Raw genomic sequence first — 14,231 nt, 5'->3', positions numbered from 1 at the left:
TAGGGCTTCCACCTGTTCCAACTGATCCCTCCAAGTGTCACTGTGTACTATGAGGTCAACAAGGTAAAGTACACAGTGAGAGAATCTGGCTACTACCTGGTTTGTTTACCCTCTGGAATGTGACCAGAGCATTTCTTAGTCCAAATGCCATAACTCGGCATTGGAAAAAAAAGTCTGGGTGACCAGGTTGAGATATCCTTAGGGCGGCATGGTAGCACAGTGGTTAGCACTGTTGCTTCACAGCTCCAGGGTTCCAGGTTCGAGTCCCAGCTTGGGTCACTGTCTGTGCGGAGTCTGCACGTTCTCCCCGTGTCTGTGTGGGTTTCCTCCAGGTGCTCCCACAAGTCTAAACGACGTGCCGTTAGGTAATTTGGATATTCTGAATTCTCCCTCTGTGTACCTGAACAGGCGCCGAATGTGGTAACTGGGGGATTTTCACAGTAACTTCAATGCAGTGTTAATGTAAGCCTACTTGTGACACTAATAAAGATTATATTATGATTAGCCCAGGGTGCGGATGGAATCTGCCAGCCTTCAGCAGATCTATTTTTGTTATAAATGTGGCAATCCTACCTTGTTAATGCAGTCCTCCAGTTGAGGAATTGGGGAGGAATTTGCCCATTAACATTTCCACAATCAATGTAGAGCTTGGCTCAGTGATCAGGCTTGGGCACGAGCATGACTGGTGAACTCCAGCTCCTTGGGTTAAGTTCAATCAGATTGTTTTCCAACTGGAAACTGCATTTCAGCTTTCACCTGGGCAAGTTTCTCAGGACGTGGGTGATAAGGATGCTGTGTTATGGGAGAGGCCAGGCCTACATCTGTGCCGTGTCTGGTAAGGGTCGTGCACCCCAGTATGTCCCTAAAGGCTCCTTTCAACACTGAACAACCCTGTCAGCTCTCATCTTTGTTCTGGTTTTATATAGCAGAGCACGATGTTTAATCTCATTAATAGTTCAGTGTTAGCTAGCCAAACAGTAGAGTATCGGTTTAGTATCTGACATTATGCGTAGAGGTTCGTGGGACCCACACAGTGGGACACATCTGGCACCAGTGGGTACCTACACACAAATTAGAAACACATTGTCCCTCAGATGAAAGAGGCTTACAGAGCGTCTCTGAAGGCCAGAGATCTGTCCTCAGACAAATCCCTCGCTCAGTTGAACAGAGACTCAGAAGGAATAATTGAGCAGAAACACACCGGCCTCTGTCCAGAAGCCAGCATTGCTGCTCCCTCTCCTGCCACTGCACGATTGCCCTGCCAGCTGGGTGGCACAGAATGCTGATGCCCATGCTGAGATATCAACCTGAGACACGGCTACCATTGTCCGCAACCTCTCGAGGGAGCTGCAGGAGGGCATTTGACATGTGTTCTTCAGATTCTCAGTAATTGTTCACCTTACCCGCTGATGTCACTGAGATTACAATTTGTAGAAGCACCGGTTTACCAAAGAGCCCTTGTACAATCATAATAATAATCGCTTATTGTCACAAGTAGGCTTCAGTGAAGTTACTGTGAAAAGCCCCTAGTCACCACATTCTGGCGCCTGTTTGGGGAGGCCGGTACGGGAATTGAACCCCCGCTGCTGGCCTTGTTCTGCATTTCAAGCCTGCTGTTTAACTCAGTGTAAATAACCTCAAAGCAGAAGCTAGCGGCGAATAGTTTAATATTTGCAGCTGCTGTAGATTGAGTCATGTTTCCATTGTCTTTGTTCTAGATAAAGACTGATGATGTTATTTGTATTATGGTGGAATCAGTGACCATCTTCATGATGGAAGGTGAAAGGTGAAGTTGCCATAGTCCCAGATGTCCATCGGCTGCTTTCCTCTTTGAGGGAGAGAGCTGACTGGTGGAGGTTTAAACGAAGGGTCACCACACCTCAGGCGAGGGGCAAGGTTGGGAAGATAGGGTCTTCATGAATAACCGCAGCTGGTGCAGGAATTGAACCCACGCTGCTGGATTTATTCTGCATCACAAACCAGCTGTCCAGCCCACTGAGCTAAACCTTCATGATGGTCCTCCTGGGGAAAGGGTTAAAATAATGAGTGCAGCTGATGAACTGCCTGATGGACTCTAATTCATGGAAGATAAATCGGTGCAACTGTGCCCCAGAGATTGGATCACGTCTTTGAAAAAGGTTCTTCAGTGAGATGGTGGTGAGTGTCCCTCCCAGGTGTAGACCATCTACATGGAAGCCTCTGGTCCTCTTCCTGGTCCCCAGTCTCTCCTCCAGCTCCTCCTCTTCAGTATCTTCATTCTCCTCCTCTTGCTGTTGCCCTTGATGATGATTAATATGCGGGGTTGTGAGGAAAGATGTTTTGGTGTGGACTGAAAGAGGACAGCTTTTGAACAGAGCTAACACAGGATGGGCTGAATGGCCTCTTGTGTTGCTGTTAAATTTAATGATTCCAGGTTGTACAACCAGCAGCCACAGTCAGCTCTGCATTGTCATTTACAGTCAAGGTCACATTGACCATAAACCTCTTTCCCTCCAGCCTCTTCCAGCCTGCCACAAGGGATTTGTAGATTCAGTCAATCCGGATCCCGACTGCCTCAAACTGCAGTGTTTTCTCTGCTGAGCTTCCTTGTTGTGTGATTGCAGAGTTGTTGTTTGTTTTGGCTCCGTCACAGTTATAGCTCATTTCATAAGTTCCTTGTTCCAAGGAACCCAAACTAGTTTCATTGTGAGATTTCGTCAACTGATAATCATTGTTCACAAAGTGTTTATTTATGAAAACATTTCACTTATAATATTTACATACAGTAGCAATTGGCATGAATTATTTGCACTTCTGAATCTTAAAGGTAGATTATACAAATGCACGGCAATAATTGCTGTGTGTTTAAATAAGAGAGCACAGCATCTGATCTCTTTCATGGATTGCTAATTGGACAGGAGGGGGTTGAATTTGGGAGCTGTGCAGCCCTCCCTCTGCCTCATCCTCACTGTCCCTTTCACCCTCCATTAGCCTGACTGGCTGACAGAGCTGTGCTTGTGTATCTTCCTCCTGACTGTGGGATTGGTTCAGCAGGTTGATGTGAGACAGTCTGGATGGATGGATGGGTTTGTTTATTGTCACGTGTACTGAGGTACAGTGAAAAGTATTTTTCTGCGAGCAGCTCAAACAGGTCATTTAGTACATGAAAATAAAAGAAAAGAAAAAGAAAATAAATAATAGGGCAACACAAGGTACACAATATAAATACATAGACACCTGCATCGGGTGAAGCACACACGAGTGTAGTATTAATCAGGTCAGTCCATAAGAGGGTCATTGAGGCGTCTGGTAATAGTGGGGAAGTAACTGTTTTTAAATCTGTCCGTGCGTGTTCTCAGACTTTCGTATCTCCTGCCCGATGGAAGAAGTTGGAAGAGTGAGAAAGCCGGGTGGGAGGGAGCTTCGATTATGTTGCCCGCTTTCCCCAGGCAGCAGGAGGTGTAGATGGAGTCAATGAATGGGAGGTAGGTTCGAATGATGGACTGGGCTGTGTTCACGACTCTGAAGTTTCTTGCGATCTTAGGCTGAGCAGTTGCCCTAGCAGGCTGTGATGCAGCCAGATAGGATGCTTTCTATGGTGCATCTGTTAAAGTTGGTAAGAGTCAGTGTGAACATGCCAATTTACCTTAGTTTCCTGAGGACGAATAGGCGCTGTTGTGCTTTCTTGATGGTAGCGTCGACGTGGGTGGACCAAGACAGATTTTTGGTGATGTGGACCACAAGAAATTTGAAGCTGTTAACCATCTCCACCTTGGCCCTGTTGATGCAGACAGGGGTGTGTACAGTACTTTGCTTCCTGAAGTCAATGACCAGCACTTTAGTTTTGCTGGCATTAAGGGACAGATTGTTGTTGTTGCACCACTCCACTAGGTTCTCTATCTCCCTCCTGTATTTTGACTCGTTGTTATTCGAGATCCGACCCACTATGGTCATGTCGTCAACAAACTTGTAGATAGAGTTGGAACCAAATTTTGTCTCGCAGTCATGTGTGTAGAGGGAGTATAGTAGTGGGCTTAGTAAGCAATCTTGCGGGGCCCCAGTATTGAGGACTATCGTGGAGGTGTTGTTGTTTATTCTTACTGATTGTGGTCTATGGGTCAGAAAGTCGAGGATTCAATTGCAGAGTGAGAAGACAAGTCCTAGGGTTTGGAGCTTTGGTATGAGCTTGGCTGGGATAATGGTGTTGAAGGCGGAGCTGTAGTCGATTAATAGGAGTCTGATGTAGGAGTCCTTGTTGTCGAGATGATCTAAGGATGAGTGTAGGGCCAGGGAGATAGCGTCTGCTGTGGACTGATTGCGGCGATATGCGAATTGCAGTGGATTTACGCGTTCTGGCAGTATGCAGGTGATGCGCTTCATGACCAACCTCTCGAAGCACTTGATCACGATTGATGTCAAGGCCACCGGACGGTAGTCATTGAGGCTCGTTGCCTGGTTCTTCTTTGACATCGGTACGAAGCAGTTGGGGACCTCAGAACGGAGTAGGGACAGGTTAAAGATGTCCGCGAACACATCTGCAAGCTGGTCCGCGCAGGCTCTGAGTGCACGTTCAGGCATCCCGTCTGGACCCGTTGCCTTCCCAGGGTTCACTTTCAGGAAGGCCGATCTGACTTCGGAAGTTTTGACGGTGGGTATTGTCATAATATACACCAGTATATCATGGTGCAGATACACACACACACTGATGGACACACAGCGGGACCAATCAACACACACAACACCGGACTTCTGGTTGCGGCTATGCCGAGGTAGGTCGCACGTTCGGCAGCTCCCACCGGGAACGGACTTTTGGGCTCTTCAGAGGGGCCCCAATGGCAATTGTTTGATGGCTCCCAGTGTGGGAAGGTGACAGCAAGGTTCCCCCGACATTATATGGATTGGATCAGGAGTGGAGCAGTTAAAAAAGTGATCCTGGTGCAGCGGAAAGTGCGAGGGAGGAAAAGCAAGATGGCGGCGGGTGGAGACCAAGCAGCATGGGCGCAGTGATCGCAGGAGCAGCAGGAATTCCTTAAACGCTGCTTTGCGGAGCTGAAGACAGAAATGCTGCCGCCAATGAAGGCGACGATTATGAAGCTTGTGGAGACCCAGAGGCCCAAGGATCCAGGAGGTGCGGCCAAAAGCCTCGGAGAACGAGGACAAAATCTTGGGCCTGGCAGTGAAGGTGGAGGCGCATGAGGCGCTGCACAAGAGGTGGCAGGAAACATTTGAGGACCTGGAGAATAGGTCGAGGAGGAAGAATCTCCAGTTTCTGGGTCTCCCTCCCGGAGTGGAGGGGCCCGATGCCGGGGCATACATGAGCACGATGCTCAATTCGCTGATGGGCGCGGAAGCTTTCCCGAGGCCCCTGGAGCTGGATGGGGCTCATCGGGTCTGGCAAGGAGACCCAAAGCCAACGAGCCGCCAAGGGCTGTAGTGGTGAGGTTCCACCGCTTAAAGGACAGAGAGTGTGTCCTGAGATGGGCCAAAAAAGAACGGAGCAGCAGGTGGGAGAACACGGAGATCCGTATTTACCAGGACTGGAGTGCGGAGGTGGCTAAGAAGAGAGCTGGTTTTAACCGGGCGAAGGGGGTGAAGTTCGGGATGCTGCAGCCAGCGCGATTGTGGGTCACGTTCCAAGATCGGCACCACTATTTTGAAACGCCTGATGAGGCATGGAACTTTATCAAGTCTGAAAAGTTGGACTCAAACTGAGGGTTTGTCGTGGGGGGATGTTTACTGTGTTTATTCTGTTTACTGCGTTTGGGGAATGTTCTTTTTGTTTTGGTGCTGGGTGGGGATGTGTAGAAGGAACTTTAGTTGGCGGATTAGTTGCCTTAATACCCCGTATTCCTTCTTAAATGGCTGCTTGACTATATTTCATGGCAATAGGCACTTGGCAAAGCATGATGGATATATTAGCTTTATTTCAGTCAAGAAGTTCTGCATGTATTAGGCAGAAGGTCAGACTATGTAAACAAGTGCACAGCTGCATATTTTGCTGAGAGTAGACAATTATTATTGTTCTTAGGCTGGGAATTCAAGGCCTGCTGTTTAACGCTGCTCGCCTTTCTGTGTATGGGCTTATCAAAGGAATGCCTCGTTTTTTCTAAATATTGCTTATTAAACCATATAAAATACTGCTATACTCTTGTAAGGTGGGGACAATTAGAAGGACGGTGGACACTCTAACTCCCTCCACGAACTTCGTGTTATAATAAAAGACCTTTTGCGAAATCTCGACGTGCTGGCTAGTTTTTTCCACAACAATTGGCGTAGTCGTGCAGTTTCCCTAATTTAACGGGAAGCGAACCCCGAAACAGATCTCTAAACAGGACTCTCTCCGCTGAAAGGGAGAGAGCCATAGCGCGACCCCAGCTGAAAGGGGGGTCTGCGGCTCGGCAGCCTTAATTACTGGCCAGTGACTCATGCTAGGAGAGCTATCTTAGTTAATAAATTAATGATAGCTGCATGGGAAGAAAAAGGTGCCTTAGAGACTAGAATTTAAAAAAAAAGACTTTGAGATTCGTGAAAGGATAAACACCGGTGTGCGCTCCCTGGAGTATTTGTAAATGATTTCCGCGGTTGTTGTTATTGTTATACATAATGTTCTAAAGTATTTTGCAGAAGGAACGATGAGCACTAAACTCGCCGCTCCCTCACAGGTCGTCCCGAAGCCTCGGTAAAGATATCCGGAGCGAGAAAGAAGGTGAACTCCTTAAAGAGGACAGATAAGGGAGTCAAAATGAGTAAGAAAATGAAAAGAAACAATCGTGAAGCAACGGAATGAGGTAGGAAAACCTATATGTCCCGCATAGGAATTTAATGAAGTTGACCCCCTTTCGGAAAAAAAATAGGGGAGTAAAAGTAAATAGAAGATTACGGTAAAAGCGTAACAGATGAGTTCCTGGAGAGAAAGGGAATTCAGATTTTCTGCAGCCGTGAGATAAGGCTAACAGTTAACTGTGATATTTGTGAGCTGTGAGAATCTGTGTGTTTTGTTTAACCAATTAATTTTAGTCAAAGCATGAAGTAGGTTGTATTTTTTATCGTCTGTCTTTGTGAGTCAAAGATTATAACTTAAGTGATTTTTGTTGAGATTTCTCTAATGAACGGAAACATTGGAAATTACGATCAGTTTAAAAGAAAGAAAGTGCCTTTACGAATAAAAGTAATTGAATATGAATAAGTTTTTAGATTACGTGAAAAAACGTAAATGGCATCATGCCAAGTTCTCCGCCCCTTAGATTCTGCAGGAAACATTAACCATTTCAGCAGACAGTTGATCTTTTCTGAATTGACAAAGAGAAAATATACGTCTCTAAGAATAGCTAATGCCTATAAAATCAATCATTGGAAATTGACTTAAATGTGTGCTATTTATAGCCTCCTCCCAGGAGATGTTTTGCTGCTTTTAAAATACTCTTATGGTGCATCTTGGCCAGCTTTAAAAGACGGAATCGCGGACCCACCTGGTATAAACGGGGACTGGGCTTACAATGATGCTCATTTAAATGAAAGAAATTAGTCCCTTGAACACTGGTTAGCAAATAGGGGGAGAGAGGCTATCATTCAAGGGGCCAAGGAGCATTTAACCCCCAGGAAGGTGCAGACATTATTGAATTGCATGCTACCAGAGCATGCACAAAGTTACAAATTGATTAATCTCACCTGGCAAACACAGCCATGGACGACAGCGGTTACCTCCTTGGTGAACATGGACCGGGAAGGACTGTTCATGGCCCCCAAAGATCAAAAGCCTAGAATCACAGGGCAATTCTACCAAGGAAAGGGTGTGCACGGTCGTGGTCAGCAGGCCAGCAGGGGGCAGAGAGGTAGGGGTAGAGGCAGGGGACAGTGGCAAGGAAGAGATAGATCCCAGGATCAATGTAGGCGATGTGGGGCAAAGGGACGTTGGGCTCATGATTGTAACTTTAATCTCCAGGAAGGATGCGCCCCACTCGGACACATGCCCCCTCCCCCGCCTCCATTTACGTACACTGACCCGAACCCTAACCAAAACCAATAGAAGTGCCACGGAGAAAAGGTGATACAGGCGGCTATGATCAGACTGTCCAACTCAATAAGAGACGAACCCATGACAACCCTTAAAATAGGAGATCATTATGTGGACCTGCTGGTCGATACCGGCGCTACTATGTCGTCTGTGCCCCCCCCCCTCCGTGGAATTAACCCCCGGTGAGTCCTCTATTGTCACTGTGGGAGTAGCCGGCATTCCCATGACTGAGCCATTATCACGCCCGACTAACCTGGAAATTGACGATATCCCCTTGGTCGATACTATGATTATTTCAAAAACTACGCCCCTCCCTCTGCTTGACAGGCAGACCCTCTGCAAATTAGGGGCAATAATTCATTGCACTAACAAAGGCATGTTTATGGAACTGCCTCAGACACGTACTCATCAGTTGTTGAATTTAATAGCTTCTGACCAAGAGCCAGATCGCTCTGTGTCTGTGTTATATTGCTGGCAGCTGGACATGAACCCTTACAGCACCATTGTTAAACAACTGCAGGAAGCATTGCAAAAGATTACTGACCCTTGGGCGCAGTTATTAAAACACCTGATAGAGTCCAGATGAGAGAATCTAGTGACCCATTGCACGGCTTGGTATGCTCGTGAGGATGAGCACGCATACAATTTATAAACGCAAAGTCACTTAGGACAGCAGACATCGTTGCATGTCACTCCTTTTTATTTTTTGGTGTTGTGGGATTAGGAATGTTAGTACAGTTGACCTATAGTCAGAGGGACCTTTTTAGGATGGGTTTAACTTCAGAACCCCATTTAACATTGGCCGTAAGACATCCCGCTAAGGCAAAGCAAATAGGAGAAGTGATCAAAGCGATTTATATTGAAATGGATGGACAAAATTGCCTGATAGAATTTTATGGCAAACAGGAGGGCAAAGTGACCTGGAAAGAGGAGCAATGGCCCGCTACATTTGAAATACAACAACCTCCCCGAGAGAGCCATCATTTACTCACTTCAATCCTGGCCCAGGTACTGGCACATCTATGGGCCCAACGTAAACATCATGTTGGAAAAGTACATTCTGCCCCAGTGCATAGGGTGCAGTTACAGAAGAACGTTGCCCTGCCCTGCCTAAAACTATACAGGTTGGCACCGGAAACAGAAAAAGGGATAGAGGGAGTGATCAATGTACTATTACAGCAGGGGTGCTGAAGAGAACAAAAAGCCCCTGTAACCCCCCTAAACTCCCCATTCCAAAGGTAGGAAGACCCAACGCGTGGTGGGTTGTGCAAGATCTTAGAGGCATCAATAAAACTGTTATCACTATTGCTCCATTGGTGCCGGACCCAAATGTCATTTTGTCTTCTATACCACCAACAACGGATACTTTCTCAGCCGTTTTCTCCATACCATTGCACCCGGAAAGTCAACATCTATTTGCTTTACATATCGGAATTAACAGTATTAAAAGAGACTTGGACGAGTGCCAGTTGTCTGCAGGCTCAACATTCCCTCAATATGATGACAATTTATTGATAGCCTCAGAGGGAGGGCTTGTTTGTCAACAGAATACCCTTTTGTTATTGACACATCTGGCAAAAAGAGGGCATAGGGCCTCAATGGACAAGCTGCAATTCTGTCAGGAGACAGTTCAGTATTTGGGATTTCAGCTGCAGCAAGGACAGCGGAGGCTTGGGTCTGAAAGAATACAGGCTATAGCAAGGGTTCCAACTCCGCGTACAAAAAAGGAGACCCTCACTTTCCTCGGCATGGTGGGCTATTGCAGGCAGTGGATACCGGACTTTAGGGAGATGGACGCGGTACTGCGCACGGCTACCCTACAGGATGCCCCTTCAGTTGTTACCTGGACCCCAGAGAGCGCCCCTGCCTTGGGACTTCCTAATTACGCCAAGCCCTTTACTCTTTATGGGAATGAAGCAGGGGGATTTGCAACAGGGGTCCTGATGCAAGAGCATTGAGGAGGGAAAAGACCCCTTGCCTATTACTCGGTCGCCCTATGTGCAGTGGTAAAGGGTATGCCAAGTTGCTTAAGAGCAGTAGCAGCCACGGCCGCCATAGTAGAAAAATCAGTACCCCTTGTACTCGACCACCCGTGTACAGTATTGGTTCCTCACTCTGTTTTGCTCCTGCTTAATTCATCCGCAACGCAGCATTTTTCTGCATCTCGACGCATTGGGTACGAGGTAATCCTTCTCTCTAAGACTAACGTTGTCTACAAGCGAGCGCCAGCTATCAACCCTGCTACACTCTTACCCGCGCCCTCGGATGAAGAACATTTGTTTCATCATGACTGTGTACAATTGGTTGAAGCCACCACAACCCCTCGCCCTGATTTATTGAGTCACCCACTTGAAAATCCAGACATCATTTTTTTTACTGATGGGTCCGCGAACCGACCAAATGATACAACCCTCCTGGCCGGCTACGCAATAGTAACTCCATTCGAGATAGTGGAAACTTTTGCTCTGCCTTCGGGAACGTCTGCCCAAGCGGCTGAATTATTCGCGCTTACTCGGGCATGTATTCTAGCAAAGAGTAAGACAGTCAACATTTACACTGATTCTCGATACGCTTTTGGGGTAGTACACGATTTTGGCCAATTGTGGAAAAACAGGGGGTTCATAACTTCCTCCGGCCAACCTATTAAGCATGCTCAATTGGTTTTAAATTTATTAGATGCTGTTCAGCTGCCCAGCAAAATAGCTGTATTAAAGTGCGAAGCGCACACTACCGCAGACAATGGAAATCTCCAGGAGAAACAGATTTGCTGATAAAATAGCTAAGGAAGTGGCTCTCAATCAGCAGCCACAACTAGAAGCTTCTGCAGTTGAACTTACGTCCACCATAACAGAACCAAAGTTAAAAAAAAGGCACAGGAGCAAGCTTCTCTACAGGAGCATCACTCTTGGCTAAAAGCAGGTTGCTATCAAGACAATTTTGATAGGTGGATAAGGGCTTCGAAAATAAACCAAATGTATGAAGCTCTCAGAGAAATTATACTTTTGGAGGAGTTTGAAAATTCAATTCCTGATGTAGTGAGAACTCATATGGGAACAGAGGGTTAAAACTGCGAGATTAGCAGCAGAAATGGCAGATGATTATGAATTCGTTCATAAATCAAAGCTTGGTTTCCAATATCAGTTTCAGCTTGTGAGGGATAGAAACTGGGGACATGAGAAATACTCAAGTGGTAAAGGTAAAGGTGATCTGATGGGAGATAATAAGGAGAGTGTACCTCAGATTAAAAAAGAAATCCAGGAGGGTGGAAAAAAAGTGAAAAGTTTAAAATGTTTTCACTGTAATAAACTAGGCCATGTGAAGTCACAGTGTTGGTGGTTGAAGAAAAGCACTGGGAAGGCTGATGTGGTAAAACAGGATAAGACTGTGGGGTTTGTTAAAGTGGTAAAGGAAAGCCCAAGTGAAGCGAAGGAGGTGCAAAATATTGTACAGCCTGATCAAGAGGTGATTGATAAGAAGGTGCCAGATCTTTTTAAAGAATTTACTTGTGTGGGTAAAGTTTACTCATGTGTATCAGGAGGAGCAGGTAATGAAGTCACAATTTTAAGAGATACGGGAGCTAGTCAATCTTTGATGGTTGGAGATGAGAAGTTATGTAGTCTGGGAAAAATGTTGCCAGAAAAGGTGGTAATATGTGGAATTCAGAGTGAGAGTAATGTTCCATTATATAAGGTAAGGTTGGAAAGTCCAGCGAAGAGTGGTGAAGTGGTAGTAGGAGTAATAGAGAAACTATCTTGTCCAGGAATACAGTTTATCTTGGGTAATGATATAGCTGGATCGCAGGTGGGAGTGATGCCTACTGTGGTTGATAAGCCAGTGGAACATCAGACAACTGAAGTGTTGAAGGACGAATATCCTGGGATTGTGATACCAATGGGTATTAACAGTGACAGGGGAACTCATTTCACTAGCAAATTGACCAAAGCCCGAACAGAAGCCATGGGATTTGATTGGAAATTGCATATCCCATATCAGCCCCAATCCTCAGGAATGGTGGAAAGGGCGAATGGAATAATTAAAACTGCAGTTACAAAAGTGTGTCAACAAAATGGGCTGCTATGGCCGGATGCCATACCCATAGTAATGTATGCCCTGAGAAATCAGAGAAATCGTAATACGGGTTTAACCCCGTATGAGAAAATAATTGGGACGTCCTATGACAACTGGAACTAAACCCCCAATGACTCCAGCGGCAGTAGCCATAATATGGGTAGGTGAGGCATCACTAAAGTGTGCCCAGGCCATGTGTGAAACTGCTGGGGAAAAAAAAGCAAAAAAAAACATGGAAAGGTGCAAAAGAGGGAAATACACACCCTTTAAACCTGGAGATCAAGTGTATGTGAAAGCACTAAACAAAGATTATTTTTCTCCCAGGTAGAATGGACCCTACCAAGTGCTGCTAACAACCCGAACAGCCGTTAAAGTAAAAGAAAAGCCAGATGGGATCCACACAACTCGGTGTAAACTACATCAGACGGAACTTTGCGAGTACTAGCGAAACGCTGACCTGAAGAGAATGACACCGTTGATGTTTTTATATATTTCCATACTAATCCAACATCATGTAGAGGGTAAACTGAACACTAACACCTTGATATACATGTCCCACTCATACGCAGAGAGGGTAAATAAATTCAGTTGTTGGGTTTGTACACAAATTCCCAGATGCTTGGAGGAGGGCTTCCCTGTGCGACCTATCCCATTCACCAGTAACGAGATAGCAGAATGGGCTCTAAGACAAAATAGTACAGGACGTGGGGAAGATACACAGAATATGTTCGATTGGAGATTAGCTGGATACAATATGAATAGGTTTGAGGAATGGTGGGGGCCTAGATTTAATGTGACACGCCAGCCGCCCTGTTTGATCCTTCCCAATTATACTGGAGTCCCAAAAGGTAGCATATGCTTTAGGAAACATAAAACATATGGGACCTACCCAGTTGGCACAAGTCAGTGCGACCAGACCTTGAATTGGCAACCCCCTATGCCCCGCCTTATAGTTAAAGGGCTATTCATCTTTGGCTGGTCAGCGGTTGAAAATCGTACTAATGGAGGCCCCTGCGGGGGGGAATCCGATTAGACTAATGATGACTGATAGTAAAGGATACCTGACGGCATATAACCACACATACTTTATCTGTGGACGCAAGGCGTACCTATGGTTACCAGAAAATTGGGAGGGCTCCTGCTATTTGGGATACGTAGTCCCTTATGTACATCACGTCCAACAACTAAAGGACCATCCCCATCACAGGACGACACGCAGTGTTATGACATGGGCACAAATGCTGGGAATCATGATGCCACCATTAGGAATAGCCTTCTACAGGATGGGTGAATGGATTTGATGTGGGGGCTGTGGGAGAATGTGGGTGTCGGTGTTGGAGGGGCAGGGCCCCGCGGAGGAAGAGGGGGGGTGGAGGCCCGGGGATGGGGAGTTGGGGTAAGGCCGTAAAATGGAGCTGCACCAGAGGGGGCGGGTCCGGCTCAGACGGAAAGCGCGGGCTTTTTCCTGCGCTAGGGAAGGATGGGGGCGGGGCCAGGGGGGAAGGGCAGTGCTGGAGAGGAGCGCACACTGACTGCCAAGGGGTGGGGGGATTCTCACACTGGGGGGTCGATGGAATGGCGGGAGAGGCCGGGGTCAGCAGGAGTCATGGGAGGAGCAAAATGGCTAGATGAGGATCTAGCGGGGGGGAGGGGGGGGAGGGGAACTGGGTTGCTGCTGCATTGGCCAAAGGGGAGCTGGAAGTAGGAGAGGTAGTCGGGGCGGGCGTCCGCCGCCTGGGGGACTGGAGGGTGTGGGAGGCGTGGGCACGTGGCTGGACCATGCTGCGCGCGGAGATCTGCTTTTCCGGCACAGCGTGGCCATAGGATCAAACCGGTGTCGCTACCGGGACAGAATCGGTGGTCTTCTCTGACAGCAAAATTGGCACCGCTTTCAGAGCTACCCTCTACCTCGGGGTGGGAATGAGGCTGCCACCTGCTGCCCTACACCGGGTGTGGGTGCAGGTGGCAGGCGTGGTGAGCCTGTGTTTTCTGTTTGGCAGCTCAGAACACACTGAGCATTCGCAAAAAGCTGTGGTTAGCGCTGCTGCCTCACTGCGCCAACTTCCCAGGTTCAATCCCAGCCCTGGGTCACTGTCCATGTGCTATTTGTACATTCTCCCTGTGTGTGCGTGGGTCTCACCCCCACAACCCAAAACATGTGCAGGGTCGG

At 47.1% G+C, this 14,231-nt stretch overlaps 1 pseudogene; it reads right to left on the bottom strand.

The window, feature by feature from the left end:
- Positions 1 to 2,529: 2,529 nt before the first annotated feature.
- LOC140387792 (ras-related C3 botulinum toxin substrate 1-like) overlaps positions 2,530 to 14,231 on the bottom strand; it is a 30,732-nt pseudogene continuing 19,030 nt past the window's right edge.

This window comes from Scyliorhinus torazame, chromosome 13 (genome assembly GCF_047496885.1).
Source record: "Scyliorhinus torazame isolate Kashiwa2021f chromosome 13, sScyTor2.1, whole genome shotgun sequence".
Taxonomy (NCBI): domain Eukaryota; kingdom Metazoa; phylum Chordata; class Chondrichthyes; order Carcharhiniformes; family Scyliorhinidae; genus Scyliorhinus; species Scyliorhinus torazame.
Note: the sequence above shows the minus strand (reverse complement) of the source record. Positions and strands in the feature narration are given on the sequence as shown.